This window comes from Geotrypetes seraphini, chromosome 7 (genome assembly GCF_902459505.1).
Source record: "Geotrypetes seraphini chromosome 7, aGeoSer1.1, whole genome shotgun sequence".
NCBI lineage: Eukaryota > Metazoa > Chordata > Amphibia > Gymnophiona > Dermophiidae > Geotrypetes > Geotrypetes seraphini.
In genome coordinates, this window is record NC_047090.1 from 58,586,006 (window position 1) to 58,601,265 (window position 15,260).

The 15,260-nt window shown below is 43.6% G+C and overlaps 1 protein-coding gene across 3 annotated transcripts in view; it reads left to right on the plus strand.

Moving 5' to 3' along the window:
- KIAA0930 (KIAA0930 ortholog) overlaps positions 1 to 15,260 on the plus strand; it is a 218,875-nt gene that overhangs the window by 201,776 nt on the left and 1,839 nt on the right. The window lies entirely within an intron of this gene.

The following is a 15,260-nucleotide window of genomic DNA, read 5'->3' on the forward strand; positions in this document are numbered from 1 at the left end:
CTATTGATTCAACCCAATATCTGCCTTGCCTTAGATGAAGCCTTCTCCACTTGATTGGCAGTTTTCATGTCTGCACTGATGATTACTCCTAAATCTCGTTCTGCTGAAGTCCTAGTTAAAGTTTCCTTCTAGTGGTCTCACCATGGGTGGTTCCACTTCGGGTGCTTATCCTCCCATATACATCATATCCCTAGTCACAGACACTTGATCAACATTAATTAATTTCTCCACTTTGAGCAATTTCTCCACACACTATTTATTTCACATTTTCATTCATCACATCACTCGCACACCATTGGTGCAGCACATTTTTACAATCTCATTATCTTACATTAAACAACATTACATTATCTCTTTTTTAATGTTTTTTATTGAATAAATTCCTGCACCTTGTACATTTCTTACAATGCATTTGAACACTTTTATATACTTATGGGAAGGGTTCAGTTAAAGTCCTTGGTAAGTAGGTGGGAAGGGAAGGAAGGGGGGGATTTGTTCAGAGATGCATAGAAGAAAAATTGTACACTGGCACTGGTTTGCTAATCTTTGTTTTGAATTTTAAAATAAAAGGATTTGGTCTTGGAGGATGAGATGTACGATGTCTGCATCTATGAGACAAACATGGTTTTTCTTGTTGCATAGAGCATTCTGGACCCCTGTTTGTTTACAAAAATTAGATTGCTCTAAGTCTGATCGATGTTGGCATTGTCATCTTGAAGCAGGGACTTTAGATCATTTATTGTTCTATTGTCCATTTATTATGGCTTTCTGGAAATTAATTTGGGGCCAAATTAATAGTTTGTTAGAAAATCATGTGGCATTATTGTATGATACAGTATTATTTGGCATGTCTATGAGGGCTAAGAGCCAAATATCTTCCAAAAATAATAAACTCTTATTTTAACAGGGGTTGCCATACAGCAAATAACATGCAATTGGAAAAATTGGAATAGATTAAATTACAGTTTTTGGTGGAATTCAGGGTATCATATTCATAAAATGGAAAGATCTTTAGCTATTCAGAAAGGAAATTTTAATAAATGTCAAGATGTGTGTGGGCCATTAACAAATTATTGCAATGAATAAGTATCATTTCCCTGATTAGTACAAATGAAATAATGAGGAGGAGGGGTAATTATTTGAATTTTCATTATTTGCTTTGAATGAAAGGAAAATCTTTATTATATGGTATATGTGTTATGAGATATTGAAGAGTTGGGAGGGAAAGGAATAAATTATATTTAATTTGAAGAATTATAGAATTTCAAGTGATGTATTTAAGTTAAAATGATGTTACTTTTTGATACACTTGATGTAAGTTATAAAAATGAATAAAGAATTAAAAAAGGAAAAAAAAAAGAAATACAAGTGGAAATAAGTAAATAAGAAAACAGATAAATAGGGCAGGGCCTTGTACTTGTGTGTCTAGGGGTCCTCGAAGAATTAATCCTGCCCTGGTTGGGCTGAGAACTTCTCAGCACCACTTTATAACATAATGTAATAAATGAATGACAAATATTTGAGTGGAAAAATAAATTCTAGAAAAAAAGTTCATATGTGCCTCAAAGGTGTTAGATTTTGCTAGAACTCGCACAAAAAAAAAGTTTCTTCAGAAAGATATATAGAATACTGTACACTTTCAGTGGAGGTGGTGCACGGTGCCAGCATCAGCTTTTCTGGAATAAAACTAGAGTAATAATAATAATAATAATAGTAATAACTTTATTTTTCTACTAGTTTTATAGCCCGTTACATTAACGGGTGCTAGAATATATATGTGTGTGTGTGTCTTTCTTTCTTTCTCTCTCTCCTTGGCCGCTTTCTGTCTCTCTCTTTACTTGGCTGTCCACCATCACCCCTTGACTGTTCCACCTGTCCAGCAGTAAGCCTTCTCCCTTCCTTTTACCTCCCCCTGTCCAGCAGCACTCCTTACCTGCTCCCCAGTCCCTTTTCCCTGCTCCCCCTGTCCAGCAGCACTTTTTACCTGCTCCTCTGTTCCTCTTCCCTGCTCCCCCTGTCCAGCAGCACTCCTTACTTTCTCCCCCAACCCTCTTACCTGCTCCCCCTGTCCTTCTTCCCTGCTCCCCCTGTCCAGCAGCAATTCTTCCCTGCTCTCCAGTCCCTCTTCCCTGCTCCCCCTGTCCAGCAGCACTTCTTACCTGCTCCTCTGTTCCTCTTCCCTGCTCCCCCTGTCTAGCAGCACTCCTTACTTTCTCCCCCTGACCCTCTTACCTGCTCCCCCTGTCCAGCATGCGGCTTCTCTTCTTTAAAACAGCCTACCGGCTGTAAAGAACCTCGCAGGCCGCTCTGAGGCACGGTGACTTTTCCTGTGCAGCACTCTCCACACGCTGCTTCGGGTCCTTCTACTGCCCTGATTTACTCTGGCACGTCCCTGATGACAACATCAGAAACGCGGCAGAGCAAATCAGGGCAGTAGAAGGCCCCGAAGCAGCGTGTGGAGAGTGCTGCACACGCTGCTTGAATCGGCATTTGGATTGGGGCCCGCGAAGAAAGTATCAGCTGGACTTTTTTTTTGCGCTTCCCTTCCCGCTCCTTGAGATGTGCCGCGGCTCCTCTCGAACCCCGCCAGCATCGGAAGCCTTCTCCGACGCTGGTGCGGCTTGTGAGAGGAGCCGACAGGAGAGCAGGATGTCCAGCGCTTGGGTCCAGTCCTTCCGCTGTGGAGGCGATCGTTGGCTGGCTGCGGTCCCGCACTTGCGACGCGTGTCTGGTTACGTAGTATGCGCGTATGCGCATTAAGCTGGCACAGCGCGACAGAACAGGGATCAGGGAACACGCGTCGCAAGTGCGCATGCACGGGCTACCATTTTATTATTATAGATACCGCCATAATCTTACGACTTCTAGGCAGTTCACAATAAAGAGAGCTGTACAATCAGCGAATTATAATCTTAAAGACCAATGAATTACAATCTTAACAATCAGCGAACTACAATATAGTATTAACATGTTACATTGAAGGGGCTGAGTGGCCAGCGAATTTCAGAATACAAATGGAGAGGAAGGCACTGAACAGACAGAGAGTACAGAATACAATTGGAGAGAGAGCGTAGAATAGAAACATAGAAACATAGAAATAGACGGCAGATAAGGGCCCACGGCCCATCTAGTCTGCCCACCTTAATGTCCCTCCCCTACCTTTGCCCTGTGAATAGATCCCATGTGCCGATCCCATTTGGCCTTAAAATCAGGCACGCTGCTGGCCTCAATCACCTGTAGTGGAAGACTATTCCAGCGATCAACCACTCTTTCAGTGAAAAAGAATTTCCTGGTGTCACCTCGTAGTTTCCCGCCCCTGATTTTCAACGGATGCCCTCTTGTTGTCGTGGGACCCTTGAAAAAGAAGATATCTTCCTCCGCCTCGATGCGGCCCGTAAGATACTTGAACGTCTCGATCATGTCTCCCCTCTCTCTGCGCTCCTCGAGCGAGTATAGCTGTAATTTGTCAAGCCGTTTTTCGTATGGTAGATCCTTGAGTCCCGAGACCATCCGGGTGGCCATTCTTTGCACCGACTCCAGTCTCAGCACATCCTTGCGATAATGCGGCCTCCAGAATTGCACACAGTATTCCAGGTGGGGCCTCACCATGGATCTATACAATGGCATAATGACTTCCGCCTTACGACTGACAAAACCCCTTCGTATGCAGCCCATGATTTGTCTTGCCTTGGACGAAGCCTGCTCCACTTGATTGGCAGACTTCATGTCCTCACTGACGATTACCCCCAAGTCTCGTTCTGCTACCGTTTTTGCTAGGATCTCGCCATTAAGGGTATAAGACTTGCATGGATTCTGGCTGCCCAGGTGCATAACTTTGCATTTTTTGGCATTGAAGTTGAGTTGCCATGTCCTAGACCATCGCTCCAGTAGGAGTAGGTCATGCATCATGTTGTCGGGCACTGAATCTTCGTCTGTTGTGCATTTGCCCACTACATTACTCAGTTTGGCGTCATCGGCGAATAATGTTATTTTACCTCGAAGCCCTTCTGCCAAGTCTCTTATAAAGATGTTGAATAGGATTGGGCCCAAGACTGAGCCCTGTGGTACTCCACTAATCACCTCCGTCATTTCAGAGGGGGTGCCGTTCACCACCACCTTTTGGAGCCTACCTCCAAGCCAGCTCCCAACCCATTTCGTCAATGTGTTACCTAATCCTATAGAACTCATCTTGCTCAGTAACCTGCGGTGTGGTACGCTATCGAATGCTTTGCTAAAGTCCAGGTACACGATGTCCAGGGACTCCCCAATATCCAGCTTCCCCGTTACCCAGTCAAAGAAGCTGATCAGGTTGGATTGGCAGGATCTCCCCTTAGTAAATCCATGTTGTCTTTGATCCCGTAGATTCTCCTCATCCAGGATCTTATCTAATTGGTGTTTGATTAGAGTTTCCATTAGTTTGCTCACTATCGATGTTAGACTCACTGGTCTGTAGTTTGCTGTCTCCATCTTTGAGCCTTTCTTGTGGAGTGGAATGACGTTAGCCGTCCTCCAGTCCAACGGGACGCTGCCTGTACTAAGGGAGAGGTTGAAGAGCGCGGACAGTGGCTCCGCCAAGACATCACTCAGCTCCCTAAGCACCCTGGGGTGCAGGTTGTCCGGCCCCATTGCTTTGTTAACCTTGAGCTTTGACAGCTCACCGTAGACACTGCTGGGCGTAAACTCAAAGTTACTAAACGGGTCAACTGAGCCAACCCTTGTCTGTAGCTGAGAGCCGAGCCCTGGCGCTTCTCGGGTGAAGACTGAGCAGAAGTATTCATTTAATAGTTGGGCTTTTTCCGAATCCTTTTCCACATAGTCTCCGTCTGGTTTCCTAAGACGTACAATCCCGCCTGAGTTTTTTCTTCTATCGCTGATATACCTGAAGAAGGATTTATCTCCCTTCTGGATGTTCTTTGCTAGAGACTCCTCCATGAGGAATTTAGCCACCCTGACTGCTGTTTTGACGGCTTTTGATTTGGCCAGGTAGTCTGCTCTAGAGTCCTGCTTCCCTGATTGTTTGTAAGAGATGAATGCTTTTTTCTTCTCCTTGATCAGGTCTGAGATCTCCGCAGTAAACCACTGTGGCTTATTGTTCCTTCGCCATTTACTTACTGATTTTACATAGCGGTTTGTTGCTTCTTGTATGGTTGCTTTCAAAGTCGACCACATGTCTTCCACGTTATCGGTTTCTTCTTGGCTTTGTAGCGCCTGGTGAACGAAGTCTCCCATTTCTTTGACATTTGTGTCCTTGAATTTGAGGACATTGGTTAGTGTAGTAGATTTAGTGAAACCTTTCCTGATATTGAACCATACCATGTTGTGGTCACTGGAGGCCAATGTGTCGCCCACCGAGACCTCTGTGACACTTTCTCCATTGGTAAGTATCAGGTCCAGTATTGCCTGATCCCTTGTCGGTTCCAACACCAGTTGCCTGAGGCTTGCTCCTTTCATAGAGTTTAATAGCCTCCTGCTGCTGCCGGAAGCAGAGGTAAGTGTAACCCAATCCACATCAGGCATGTTGAAGTCACCTAGCAATACTGTGTCCCCACGCAGGGTGATATTTTCTATATCTTCGATTATTTCCATATCCAGGTCATCCTGTTGTCTTGGGGGTCTGTAAATTACGCCAAGATACAAGCATTTGTCCTTCCCAAAGGGATTCCCCAGTATACTGGACATCTGAGATTCTCGTGATCTTTAGTATATAATGCTACACCCCCTCCCTTCCTAACCTCTCTGTCCCAGCGAAGCAAGTTGTAACCCGGTATGACCATGTCCCACCCGTGGGAGTCTGTGAGCCAGGTTTCGGATATCGCCACCACATCCAGGTCGGCATTCCTTATTTCTGTTTCCAATTCCAGGATCTTGTTTCCTAAACTGTGTGCGTTGACGTACATAGCCCTCCATGTTATATTTTTGTTATGTCTCAGTGGGGATATTCTTGTTTGAGCTATTTGAACACCTTTAGCATTGTTTGTGTTATTTGTGCTTTCCTGAGGCTCAGAACCACAATGTGTACTCCCCATATACCCAGAACTACAGTGTGTACTCCCCCTAGACCCGGAATTACAATGTGACCCATAAATATGATGTGACCCTACTCCCGACTCAAAAGTGTGTGCACTCACCCCTGACCCAGAATTTCGGTGTCTACTTTCCTCAGCCTCATAAATGTATTGGCATTTTAGTTCGCCTGGTATGTTGTTTGTGCCTGTACCCTCCCCCGACTTACCTAGTTTAAAGCCCTGTGGAGTAGGCGGGCTAGGCGGTGTCCAAGGACATTCTTCCCTCTTCTGGTTAGGTGTAGCCCGTCGTGTCCCTGTAGTCCTTGCAATGCTTCTCCATGGTGCAGAAACCCGAAGTTCATCCCCTTGCACCATCCTCGCAGCCAGTCGTTCGCCCTTTGTATTCGATCCTCTCTGGCTCTGCCCTTGCCCCTCACTGGGAGAATCGAGGAGAAGACTACCTGCGCATCCATCCTCCTCAGCTTCTCCCCCAGGGCCCTGAAGTCTTCAGGTATGCTGTCCGGGCTGCTCCTTGCGGTGTCGTTGGTTCCGACGTGGATTAGAACCATGGGGAAGTGGTCTCGGGGCTTGATGAGTCTGTCAATGCAAGCAGTGACATCCCGGATCCTGGCCCCTGGCAAACAGCAGACCTCTCTTGATTGTAGGTCTGGTCTGCAGATTGGTCCCTCGGTGCCCCTCAGCAGCGAATCTCCGATGACCACCACTCTGCGCTTCTTAGGGGTGGGCTGTACTGTTGATTCCGGAGTTGGAACTGTCTGCTGAACAACTACTTGTAGCTCTTTCTCCGGACCTTCCTGTAGCAGCTGATATCTGTTCCTCAGGGTGATATGAGGTGTCGATGTTGAGCTGTCCTGTATGGGGGAAAAAGAGACAGAGTTAGGTCCTCTGCATTTTCTTGTGGAGGAAGTCACCAACTGCCAGGAGTCAGCGTCTCCAACCACTTCCTGCATTCCGGTAGTTTGTCTCAAGGTGGCCGTTTTGGATGCTATGGGTGTTCCCAGGGTGGTCTTGTCAGGTTCCTGTTCAGCGATCTGAGACAGCTCCTGGATGACTCCATCGATGAAGGTCTCGTCGTCTCGGATGCTCCTTAAGCGCTGAACCTCCTCTCTCAGGCTCTTTAGCTCCATCAAAAGGCTTTCGTCCGGTTGAACCATTACTTCTGTCTGCGTTGAGACTGTAGACATCTTTGAGGGGATGGCCTCAGTCTGTACAGAGACCTCTGCCCTCCGTCTTGGTTCTCCTTCCATCTGTACTCGGACCATAGCCATCCCCTGGGTGCTCTCGGTGACTGAACTGCCTGTTTTGATTGAAGTCTTGCTGCTTCTAGTCCTACCTGCCATTACAAAGGTTTATTGTTATTATTTCTTAATTTAAAATTTTTTTTTATTTTTTTTTTAGGATGTTTGTTAGGGTGGGGGCTGTTAGGTGTTGGTCAGTAAGTGTTGAGGGAGGGATAGAGGTAGTTAGTTAGTTCTTGGTCTGAGGGATGGAGTAGTTAGTTAGTTAGTTAGTAGTAGTAGTTAGTTAGTTAACAGTTAGTTAATTGTCAGTTAAGAATGTCTGTTTGTTAGTGTGCCTGTTTAGTGAGAAAGATTTAGTAGCTTGTTGGTGAGATAGAAAGTTGTAAGATTGAGAGTTAAAGACTTGGTAGAAAGTTGTAGATTGATAGTTAAAGACTTGGTAGAACGCTAAAGAAAGACTGAAGACAATTGATTAGTTAGCTAGTCTTATAAGTTGGGAGTCCGGCTATAGTTGATAGCCCTTTCTTGATGCCCTTCTTGAGGCCCTTCGCAAAAGCGCTCTCGCTAAGGCGAGCGCCTTTGCCGCTCGCCTTCACTGAGCGCCGAACGGTTGCGCGCCGTTGGCTCATCCCCTTTTATGGGGGGAGTTTGGCTGGTGATGTCAGGGGTGGGCGGAGTTAGCTCTCGCCTCTTCCCCTGCTAGCACCGCCTTCTCTGCTCCTTTCTCTGCTTCTTCCTGACTCTCCGCTCACTGTTCTGCCATGTGCTCAGAACTCTGCTACCATGTGCTCAGGACTAGGCACAGCTCCTACAGTCTCCCTTCGGCTGGCCTTGCACTGTGAACTCTCTGCTGTTGGCTCGTCCCCTTTTATGGGGGGAGTTTGGCTGGTGATGTCAGGGGTGGGCGGAGTTAGCTCTCGCCTCTTCCCCTGCTAGCACCGCCTTCTCTGCTCCTCTCTCTGCTTCTTCCTGCTAGCACACTCTCCGCTCACTGTTCTGCCATGTGCTCAGAACTCTGCTACCATGTGCTCAGGACTAGGCACAGCTCCTACAGTCTCCCTTCGGCTGGCCTTGCACTGTGTATCGGCATGAAGAGTGAAAGTTTTTTAAAGGAGGGAGTATTTTGACTAGGAAATAAATCTATTAAACAGAGCAGTCTTAATTACTTTCCGAAAGGCACCGTAAGTCAATCTGGCTTTATCAATGAAGTCGCCTAGCCAGGTTTGCTGTCTGCTAGTTTGAAACTTAAATGTTCTTTCCAGAAAGGTTCTGTATTTGCAGTCTGTGATCTTCAGGTAAGCAAAAAGATTGCGATTTCTGGTTGTCCTTGTGGGAGTGTATAGTTCGAAATGAGGTGAGAGGTAGTTGGGGGCCATTTCCCACACCAGTTTATAGCAAAAACAAGAGAATTTGAATAAAATTCGTGCCTCAATTGGCAACCAGTGTAGAAGTCTGTAGTAGGGACTAATGTGGTCACTTTTCTTTAGTCCGAATATTAAGCAGACAGCCATGTTTTGCACTATTCTTAATTTTCTTACAGTTTTTTAAGGTATACCCACGTAAATGATATTGCAGTAGTCTAAGATGGATAGTATCAATGACTGTACCAGTAATCTGAAAGATAAGGGGTCAAAATATTTTTTGATGGTTTTTAATTTCCAAAGTGCGGAGAAGCACTTTTTTGTCACCAGGTTTGTGTGATCGATCAAGGTCAGGTGGGTGTCTAAGGTGACTCCTAGTATTTTTATGGTTTTTGATATTGGGTGATCGTGACCCTTTAGGTGTATTGTTGTTGTGGTGATTTTGTTCTTTGGGCTTGCCAAGAAGATTTTTGTATTGTCTGAATTTAGTTTCAGTTTAAAATTGATAGTCCATTGTTCAATTTCAGTCATGATATGGAAAATGTGATTTAGGGTGTCGTTAGTCACGTTGGTTACTGGGAGGGTTATTCCATGTCAAGTGATCAAGGGCTCCCTGCATGACCATCACAGATTTTGATAAAACTTTATGTACAAAGTCCCACATGTATTAAACGAACTTTGGTAAAGTTTTAGTTTCGCCTGTGGAATATTCGTGGAGATATAGCCATTTCTTTGACCCCATACTGCAATGACATACAGTACGACAGTGACATTCTGACAACTTTGAGACACAATATCTCACGAGCTATGTTTCCAAAAAACCTGAAACTTAGCTACCCTGCACAACTTTTGGAGCTCTATTCAGTGCTACCAATAATAATTTTTGTCGAGCACTGAGTAAATGGCTGAATTACAGTAAACTTGGCCGAAAAAATTAGTGCTCCAAAAAAAGGCAAAGTTTGACATTACTTAGCTCCCACAATAATTGAGTAATAAATGCGAAATTTGGCGCATAATGTCTCAGTACAACGTTGTTTTCAAAAGTACAATTTCAACCTCCAAGCTTAGTTTACAAATTAAGTGTAAAGTTGCTAATTTGTGTAAAAAGGCCAAAAATAGGGTATTTTCAGCCTGCTTTTTACAGAAAAATACCTTTCAGAAACTCTTTCAAATCAGTCTCATTAGAAAGAGCATATTTCAAATCCCCTAGAAAAGTGGGCTTCATTTTTCAACGCAGGTTAACAATGCCCGAAAAAGGGGGACAAAGTTGGGAGATGTCACCATGGCAACGGCCTATGTTTCAACTTACAATTATGTCACTTTTCACACTGTTTTTCCTTGTTTATTTTTACTCAAGCTTTGGGTACAATTATAGTGTTCTTAATTAATGATTATTCCTAACTAGAAATTGAGGTGATAATTTTGTTGCATGCAGATCACAAATTACAACTTGTTTTATTTTTCAGATCCACATTATTATTAATTCAGTTTAAAATGGATACCAACGAATCGATGCCAACAAAGTGGACTTCACTTTGGCTTGGGAACCATATAAGATACCCAATTTAGGCTTGGGAACCTAGGATAAGACACCCTAATCATTGGCTTTGGAACCAGAAAGATACCAACAAAAGGCTTTGGAACCTTGACAAAGAAACCAAATGCGAGGCTTGGGAACCTGGACGAAGTGGCCCACCCGTGGCTGGTATTGCACAGCTATCGGGCGTGACCCCTATGGCGATGGGGTTGCCAGTTCAAACTCTTGAACTGGTAGTGACAATGTCACCATGGACCAACGCAATAGAGTGGTAGTAATACTACGTCAATACAGAACTGTAACAATAAAAATGACAGAACTATGTTGAAATAGAGGTTGTTGCCGTGGCAACGTCTCCCAACTTTGTCCCCCTTTTTCAGCCATTGTTAACCTGCGTTGAAAAATGAAGCCCACTTTTCTAGGGGATTTGAAATATGCTCTTTCTAATGAGACTGATTTGAAAGAGTTTCTAAAAGGTATTTTTCTGTAAAAGCAGGCTGAAAATACCCTATTTTTGGCCTTTTTACACAAATTAGCAACTTTACACTTAATTTGTAAACTAATGGAAAGAGCTTGGAGGTTGAAATTGTACTTTTGAAAACAACGTTGTACTGAGACATGCGCCAAATTTCGCATTTATTACTCAATTATTGTGGGAGCTAAGTAATGTCAAACTTTGACTTTTTTTGGAGCACTAATTTTTTCGGCCAAGTTTACTGTAATTCAGCCATTCTCTCAGTGCTCGACAAAAATTATTATTGGTAGCACTGAATAGAGCTCCAAAAGTTGTGCAGGGTAGCTAAGTTTCAGTTTTTTTGGAAACATAGCTCGTGAGATATTGTGTCTCAAAGTTGTCAGAATGTCATTGTCGTACTGTATTTCATTGTGGTATGGGGTCAAACAAATGGCTATATCTCCACAAATATTCCACAGGCGAAACTAAAACTTTACCAAAGTTCGTTTGAGACATGGTGGACTCTGCATATGAAGTTTCATCAAAATCCGTGATGGTCATGCAGGGCACTTTCCAAGAATCTGATCACTTGACATGGAATGACCCGGGATTAAAATAGAGATGTCGTCTGCATATATATAGTATTTTAGGTTTAACTTTTGTAATAGGGACCTAGGGATGAGATATATATGTTAAACAAGGTGGGAGATAGAGGGGAACCCCCGAAGGGCTTTTCCAAGAGTTAGAGTATTTCCCGTTGTGGACCACTTGATAAGATTGTTTGGTTAGAAAACCATGGAACCAGCTCCAAACTGAGAGACCTAATGCGTCTAGACAGTTCAGCATTATGTCATGATCCACTAGGTCAAATGCACTGCTAAAATCTAGTTGAAGGATCAGAGCGCTGGTGCCTTTACTGAAGAGATCATATAGGTGGTTGAGGATGGAGCCTTTGGACTGTCTCTGTGCTGAAACCTTTTCTGAAACCTGATTGGTGTTCGTTGAGGAGGTTGAATTTGTCTAGGTGATTTACTAGTTCAAGGTTGACCAGTCCTTCCAGTAGTTTGGTGAAAAGGGGGGTACTCGCTTTGGGTCTATAATTGGACGTCAATGCAAGAGAGTTCTATTGGTCTTTGGGAATGGGTGTGATCAATATGTGTCCCATTTCCTCATGGTATGTCCCACTTGTAAGAGTGGATGTTATCCAATTGAACAGGTCTCTTTTGAATTCAGGTGTTGCAGCTTGCATGATCTTGGAGGGGCATTCGTCTAGTAAGCAGTTCGTTTTGGCGTATTTGTTAAATAAGGTAAGGAATAGGTTCCAGTTGGGGGGGGCTCAAATTGATTCCAGATCATGTCAACGTTAGTCTCCCTTTCCTGCGGTCTGAATTGGAGGTCGAAGACAGGTGAAGGAGTAGGTATTGTAGCTCTTAAGTCTATAATTTATTTGTTGATGTAGATGGCAAGGATGTCGACCAGTGGAATGTGTTCGTTGTTGTTTTTTAAGATCCGTGTAGTGTCTGTTAGTTTGTTCACTAATTTGAACAGTTCTCTGCTATTAGTTTTGACTGTTCCTATTTAGAACGTTTATCTTTTATCACGGTTTTGTATTTTTTCATTTTTTTGTTTCCAGGTTCTTTTGTCTTCCTCTTTGTCTGATTTGAGCCATATTCTTTCTAGTTTTCTGAGTTCCTGTTTGAGGGCTAACAGTTCAGCATCAAACCACTCTTTTGATGCCCTCTTGTTCTTTATGAAAGTTTGAACTGGTTTAGTATTTCTTTGGTGAATTTTCCCCAACTAGTGGGGAAATCCTGGCCTTCTTCCAATTTGGGATGTAGTTCGTAATGCGTCCAGAATTCTGATGGGTTTATGATGCTTCTGCAAGTTACTGTTGTTTTCTGTCTGGCGTTGCTTATGCGATTTGCGAATGGATGTTTCTTTTGCCAACGTAGTTCAAAGTTGCAAATGTAGTGATCGGACCATATACATTTCTCCCAGGTTCCTAAGAAGTATTGGATTTTAGGTTGAGGGATGTCTTGGTGTGAAAAGGTGACTATATCTAATTGGTGTCCCTTTTCATGTGTTTCTTCCTTGTCTGGTATTGTGAAGCCTAGGGTAGTTAGAAATGTGATAATTTCAATCACTTCTGGTTTATCCACTTATTCTAAGTGTATGTTTATATCGCCCAGCAACATATTATACTGACCTCTTGTGGTGTTGGTCAAAAGGAATTCGAAGAATTCATCTTTGGCTCTTGTCCATTTTTTTTTTGGGGGGGGGATATAGAATAGTGTCACAATTAGTGATTCTTCCAGTTCAGTATTAGTGATCTTGCAGGTTAGGATTTCCAGTTCTTCTGTAGTTTTAAAATCTATTCTGCTAAAATCGAATAATTTTTTAATGATTATTGCTAGACATAAGAACATAAGAAGTTGCCCCTGCTGAGTCAGACCAGAGGTCCATCTTGCTCAGCAGTCCGCTCCCGCGGCGGCCCATCAGGCCTAGTGCCTGAACAGTGGTCCCTGATTAATTTTGTAACTTACCTCTAATCCCATCCCTATAATCTACCTTTACTCTTATCTGTACCCCTCAATCCCTTTGTCTTCCAAGTACCTATCCAAAGCTTCTTTGAACCCCTGTAGCGTGCTCCTGTTTATCACATCCTCTGGTAGCACGTTCCATGTATCCACCACCCTCCTCCTTTTTTCCAGCTTCTGGAGAGTGGAATGATTTTGTAACCCTGTGGTAGCATTTCTTTCATTATGACATCTGTATCAGAGACCATCTATGTTTCTGTTAGAATTAGGAGGTCTGGATTCTTTTGTTCGATCCAGTCGTGTATTATTTGTGCTTTGTTTCTCACGGATCGGGTGTTCAGGTAATATCCCTTGAAGTTCCTATGCTGTGTTGAGATGGGGGTTTTGGTGTGTTTTAGCTTTTTAAAAAAAACTTCTGTTCTTGGTCTTGTTTCTGTGTGATTTGGAAGGTTTTTGAATAATGTTTGCTATGGGAATTTGTAAGGGTCCTAATTTGGTACAGTTGTATAGGAATTGAGGTGAGCCCGTTGGTTTGTTCATCTTAATTGGCCTGTGCCAAGAAATGTGGACTGGTATTGGTTCAGGTATTGGTATTGGTTTCATCATCACACCGGCTTCTGTAACAGATTAGGTAGACTATGCACAAAGTGATCTGTATGTTGTTTGCAGCCTTCATTGTGGCTGAGTTCAATAGATGTTAGTGTGATAAAGTATACATGTTGAAGTATTAGTCGGGGGAAAAACTTAACCCACTAGTGTCCTTCCGGTTATGCTGGTATCTAATGTTCTATCCCCTGGTGGTATTTTATATCAGTGGGAAATTCCTCGTGGGTTTAAAGAGATAATCTAGTTTGAGTGTATTGGATCTGAAAGACAGGGTTGCTAACATAGTATGACTTTTTCAGCTGATGCTAATTGTTCGCAATAGGCCAAAGATGTAGTAAACTGACCTGTGGTTCTAATGTAATGGAACAGATAATTCACAAGGTATCATACAAACAGTTATGGTTATTAGTTATCATACTTATCAGGTGGGCTCTGACTCATTCTCTCCGCTCAGTCTCTCGCAAAGGCGCGAGCTAAGGCGCATGCGCCTTTGCCGTGCACCTTAGCTGGTGCGCTGAACGGCTGCACGCCGTTGACGCCGCAGGCCTTTTTCAAAAAACAGTTTCCCCGCAGGATATGGGCTCCGGTTCCTCTCTGCCCGGTCCGCTGGCTGCTGTGCGGGAGAAAAGCCCACCGCAGGCCTTTTTCAAAAAACAGTTTCCCCGCAGGATGGGGCAGTACAACGCTCTCACGTCCTGCTGGATCGGGGCTCTGGCTCCTCTCTGCCTGGTCCGCTGGCAAGGTAGGATGGGGCTGGGTTGAGGGGGGAAGGTTGGCAGAATAAGGGGCTGGCTAACAGGTTGAAGGGAATGATAAACTGTGTCTGGCTAAGGAACTAGCTGACCAATGGGTGTGTGCAGGCTGAAGGGAATGCATAATTAGGGGGAACGGCTGACTGGAGACCAGGCTTTCATAGGTTTTGAGAGACATGAAGGGAACTGTGTGTGTGAAAAACAAGCATGTAGGTTAGGTAGTGAGAGAGAAAGGTATGGGAGGGTGCAGGACCAGATAAGAAATCTTACTACCTGGCCCCTCCCCCCACCCCTAGATCCTGATCTAATTTTCCTTCTGTTCCCTTCCCACATGTATCTTCTCACTTTTCTCCCTTCCCTGGCTTTCTCACCCGTTCCTTTTTTCCCTTTATTATTGTGTGAGATTGTTTTTCTCCATGTACACAAACACCCAATAAATTGTGCAGAAATAAGTAAAATTGGAAAATTACTTTTAAAATATAATATAACATTATTTTATATGAATAAAAATGCAAATTTTGAGTTTAATAATCTACAAAAAAAATTGTTTGTAATCCCTCAAGTATGAAAGTTTGTCAGCCCTGTCTATGGCACTGCAAAAGAAAGCCAATTGGGCAATTGGGACTATCTTACAGTCCCTTCTTTTGCTGTTGCATTCTGTTTCTATGCAACTGTACTTGTAATTGCAGTCTTCAGATATTTGCAATATGGCTTAGAGATTCATTTAAGATAATTAAATTAATAGA